This window comes from Lathyrus oleraceus, chromosome 6 (assembly GCF_024323335.1).
Source record: "Lathyrus oleraceus cultivar Zhongwan6 chromosome 6, CAAS_Psat_ZW6_1.0, whole genome shotgun sequence".
Taxonomy (NCBI): Eukaryota; Viridiplantae; Streptophyta; class Magnoliopsida; order Fabales; family Fabaceae; genus Lathyrus; species Lathyrus oleraceus.
Window position 1 is genome coordinate 187,312,143 of NC_066584.1, and position 5,408 is coordinate 187,317,550.

The 5,408-nt window shown below is 39.3% G+C and overlaps 1 non-coding gene across 1 annotated transcript; it reads left to right on the forward strand.

Annotated features, from left to right (window-relative positions):
- Positions 1–4,245: 4,245 nt before the first annotated feature.
- LOC127099459 (small nucleolar RNA R71) lies at positions 4,246–4,352 on the forward strand. The gene has a single exon (XR_007793957.1). It is a non-coding gene; the product is annotated as a small nucleolar RNA R71 (small nucleolar RNA).
- Positions 4,353–5,408: the final 1,056 nt, after the last annotated feature.

Consider the following 5,408-nt stretch of genomic DNA (forward strand, 5'->3'; position numbering starts at 1 on the left):
GAAATAGAAAAAGTTTTCTCTAGGATTTCTTTTATCTCCCTATTAGATACTTCTACTTGGCCACTAGTCTGTGGGTGGTACGGTGTTGCTACTCTATGCCTAACTCCATATTTTCTTAAAAGTTTGTCAAATATTCTCGATATAAAGTGTGATCCTCCATCGCTTATGACTAAACGTGGTGTTCCAAATCTAGGGAATATATAGTTTTTAAATAGTTTGATTACTACCCTAGTGTCGTTTGTGGGTGCAGCTATAGCTTCAATCCACTTAGACACATAGTCTACAGCTACTAAGATATACCTATTTCCTAAGGATGGTGGAAAAGGTCCCATAAAATCTATTCCCCATACGTCAAAGAGTTCTACTTCCTGAATGTTTCTTAGAGGCATTTCATCACGTCTTGAAATGTTTCCAGTGCGTTGGCATCTATCACACTTGACAATGAAAGTATAGACATCACGCCACATGGTAGGCCAGAATAGGCCAGCTTGAAGAATCTTGGCGTATGTCTTAGAGGTGCTCGCATGTCCACCATAAGGTGCAAAATGACAATGCTCGATAATATTATTTACCTCTTCTTCTGGAATGCAACGGCGAAAAATGCCATCTTTACCCCTTTTGAAAAGGAGCGGTTTGTCCCAATAGAAGTTTCTCACATCGTGGAAGAATTTCTTCTTGCGGTGGTAGTCAAGATCAGGGGGTACTATATCAGCAGCTAGGTAATTAACGAAATCTGCATACCAGGGTACGTTATTTATTGCTAAGGAATTTTGGGAATGCTCATAAGGATCTAGGTTATTGTCTTCAATGGTTTCTACTCTAGCTATCAGTCTATCATAGGCGAAATCATCGTTTATGGGTACTAGTTCAGGTTTTAGATGTTCTACCCTAGAAAGGTGATCAGCCACTACATTTTCAGTGCCTTTTTTGTCTCTTATGTCTAAATCAAAATCTTGTAGTAATAGAATCCATCGGAGTAACCTGGGCTTGGCATCTTTTTTACTTAATAGGTAACGAATGGCAGCATGATCGGTGTAAACAATAATTTTTGCTCCTACTAGATAAGATCTAAATTTGTCTATAGCGAAAACTACAGCGAGTAATTCTTTTTCGGTTGTTGCGTAATTAAGTTGGGCAACATCTAGGGTTCTACTGGCATAATAAATGGCATGTAATTTTTTATCTTTCCTTTGTCCTAGAACGGCTCCAACTGCATAATCACTAGCATCGCACATTATCTCAAAAAGTTCCGACCAATCAGGTGGTTTCATAATGGGTGCAGAGATTAATGCTTGCTTTAAAAGATTAAATGCGTCATTACATTTTTCGTCGAAAATGAATTCAGCATCTTTCATTAAAAGTCCGGTTAACGGTTTAGTTATTTTGGAGAGGTCCTTAATAAAACGTCGGTAGAATCCAGCGTGTCCAAGAAAGCTTCGGAATTCTCTGATGGTTTTTGGTGGTTTTAGGTTTTCTATAACTTCTATTTTAGCTTTATCTACCTCTATACCTTTTTCGGAAACTACATGTCCCAAAACTATTCCTTCGGTCACCATGAAATGACATTTTTCCCAATTTAGCACGAGGTTCACCTCCACGCATCTCTCCAGGATTTTCTCAAGGTTAGCAAGACAATTGTGAAAATTGAATCCGCAAACCGAGAAATCGTCCATAAACACTTCCATGATACCATCTAGGTAATCTGCGAAGATTGACATCATGCAGCGTTAGAAAGTAGCTGGGGCATTACAGAGGCCGAAAGGCATTCGTCTGTAGGCAAAAGTTCCATAAGGGCATGTAAAGGTAGTTTTTTCTTGATCTTCGGGGTGAATAGGTATTTGGAAGAATCCAGAGTATCCATCTAGATAACAGAAGTAGGAGTGTCTGGCTAGACGCTCCAACATCTGGTCAATAAATGGTAAAGGGAAATGGTCCTTCCTAGTTGCTTTATTTAATTTTCTATAATCTATACACATCCGCCATCCTCCTTCTAAACGTTTTACTACATGTTCGCCTTTATCGTTTTACACGACTTTGATGCCCCCCTTTTTAGGTACTACATGCACAGGGCTCACCCACTTACTATGCGAGATCTGATAGATTATACCTGCCTCGAGTAACTTAAGAACTTCCTTCTTAAAAATATCACTCATTATAGGGTTTATTCTTCTCTGATGCTCCCTATAGGGTTTTGAATCTTCTTGGAGCGAAATCCGATGCATGCATACGGATGGGCTTATACCTTTCAGGTCAGAGATATTATATCCTAAGGCTGAGGGATATCTTCGTAAAACGTCTAAAAGTTGGTTCGTCTCCTCTTGGCTCAAGGTAGCACTGACTATAACTGGGCGGTTCATCTTTTCATCGAGGAACTCATATCTCAGGTTCTTAGGCAGTTCCTTAAGTTCTAAGGTTGGTTTCTTAGGGCATGACATAGGATCTGGAGTAAGGGATAAACATTCGTAAAGGTTATCATCGATATAAGGTTCTTTAAAGTCATCATCTTCCTTTATGGGGGTTGATGGTAACTTGATTGTTTTTATAATTTCTTTTTGTTCTAATTCTCTAACACATTCATCAATGATATCTAAGGCATAACACGAGTCTCCCATCACAGGTGCCATAAGAAATTTCGAAAGTATAAATTCTATTTTCTCGTCACCTACCTCAAATGTCAACTTTCCTTTCTTGACATCTATTATGGCTCCTGCAATCGATAAGAATGGCCTGCCTAGAAGAATTGGTATATCATTGTCCTCTTTGATGTCCATGACGACAAAATCAGTAGGGATAAATAACTGACCTATCCTAACAGGAACATCTTCTAAAATGCCTATCGGATATTTGAAAGATCTATCGACTAATTGAAGTGACATCTTAGTGGGTTGTAATTCTCCTAAGTTTAATCTCTCACAAACTGCTAAAGGCATTAAACTCACACTAGCTCCTAAGTCTAGAAAAGCTTTTTCGATGACATGATTACCCAAAAGGCAAGGAATGGAGAAATTTCCAGGATCTTTATCTTTCTTTGCTAATTTGTCCTCGGAAATAGCATTACATTCCAAAGGCTTCGGATCGTCGAGTCTACGTTTGTTGGTAAGGATGTCTTTGAGAAACTTTGCATAAGAAGGTATTTGGGTGATGGCTTCTGTGAAAGGGATTTCTACATGAAGTTTTTCTATAACTTTAATAAATTTTTGGTACTGTTTATTGATCTGGGTTTATTTGAGTCTTTGGGGATATGGTATAGGTGGTTTATATGGCGGGGGTGGTACGTAAATTTTATCTTTAGGTTCTTCTCCTTTATCTCGACCTTCCTGGTTTTCAGATTCCTCTGGTTCCTTTACTTCGTCCGGGGGTTTGGTACATTCCTTAGAAGTTTCGGGTTCACTCAATCTTGGGTTTGGTGGCTCATCATAAGCGTTCCCACTTCGTAGGGTAATGGCATTGGCTTGTCCTCTCGGATTTTGTTGAGGTTGTCCAGGGAATTGTCCTACAGGTGTAATCTGAGGGGCTTGGTTTAAAGCTACCTGAGAGATCTGGGTTTCAAGCTTCTTGGTATGAGTAACTATTTAGTCAACCTTGGTTCCTAACTGAGTAATCAATTCGTTAACATGAATGTTTTGGTTCATGAACTCCTTGTTTTGTTGGGTTTGAGCGGTGATAAAATTTTCCATAATTTTCTCAAGGCTCGGTTTTGGTGGTACAGGTTGCATAGGTTGATTTGATCTAGGGGCTTGATAACTAGGTCTCGGAGGTGCATTATTTTGAATAGGGTTATTGTTTTTATAGGAGAAGTTAGGGTGATTACTCCACCCAGGATTATAGGTATTCGAGTATGGGTTCCCTTGGGTGTAGTTCACTTGCTCGGAGTGGGTTTCGTTCAATAGACTGCATTCTGCGGGTTGGTGTCCTTGGGTTCCACATATCTCACAATCCGACGAGACTGCGGCTACAATATTCGGGTTTATGCACATATGCTCGACCTTAAGGGCTAATGCGTCCATTTTAGCTTGCATCATGTCTATAGAGCTTAGTTCATGCACTCCTCCTTGGGCTTCTTTTTTCTCAATTGTCGCTCGTTCGACTCCCCATGATTGATGGTTTTGAGCCATGTCTTCAATGAGGCCACTAGCTTCAGGGTAAGGTTTGTTCATCAGAGCACCGCCTGCGGCAGCGTCGATGGTCATCTTTGTGTTATAATGAAGTCCATTATAGAAGGTTTGAATGATTAACCAATTTTCTAAGCCATGATGTGGGCATGCTTGTAACAACTCTTTATATCTCTCCCAAGCTTCGAACAACGATTCTCCATGGTTTTGGGTAAATCTAGTTATATGGTTTCGAAGAACGGCGGTCTTACTCGAAGGAAAATATCTAGCAAGAAAAACTCTTCTAAGGTTATCCCAAGTCGTAATGGAATTGGGTGGAAGGGAATCTAACCATGATAGGGCTTTATCTCTGAGGGAAAAAGGAAATAATCTTAAACGTATTGCCTTAGGAGAAGCTCCATTGGTTTTAAAAGTATCTGCTAATTGAAGAAATATTTTTAAATGCTGGTTAGGGTTCTCGGTAGCGAGACCCGCAAATTGTCTCTGTTGCACTAGTTGTAACAGGGATGGTTTAAGTTCAAAATTATTGGCTGGGATGATCGGGTTTACAATACTAGAACTAGGTTCTTCATTAGATGGTTGAGCGAAGTCCTTAAGAGGTCTTTGGTTTTGATTTTCGGCCATAGCTCTCTTAATTTTATGAAAGAAAAAACGTGCGCGAGCGTAACGTTCAGGTTTCGCCAGAGGGTTTACTAAGCTTAAACTTCCATTGCTGCGAGTTCTTCGCATCGACCGGCGGGAAATAACCTAAGTCTAAACGATATAACAACAGGAAAATGAAATTTGACGAAATTGGTCCCCGACAACGGCGCCAAAAACTTGATGCGTTGGAAAACTGGATGCGGTGTTCGCAAGTATACGAACGCGTCAGAGTAATATAAAAGATTATCGTATCCACAGAGACCAAGTGGCAAGCTATCGTTATCTGTTGTTATGGTGTTTATCAAAGGCAATCAAAATAAGTGTTTTTGTAGTGTGCAATAAAAAGTAAAGTATTGAAATAGAATATAATTAATAAAGACAGGGTCGAATGTAATTCACGTAATTAATTTATAATCCAAGTGCTTGCTAATAGAACTACTCATGGGCAATGTTTCCTACTTTTGAAAAGAACTAATTTAACAGGAATTGTCGCTTTCGCGTATTCAGAACCGAGTTGTACTCCCTAATCAAACCCTCTTATTGTCACTTATAAAAAGGCGCGCATTACGTTAGAGTAGTAAACCTATTTTTAAAAAATATAGTATCTTGACTAAGTTGAAAAGTATTATAACCTGGATTTCTTAACCAAAAGAG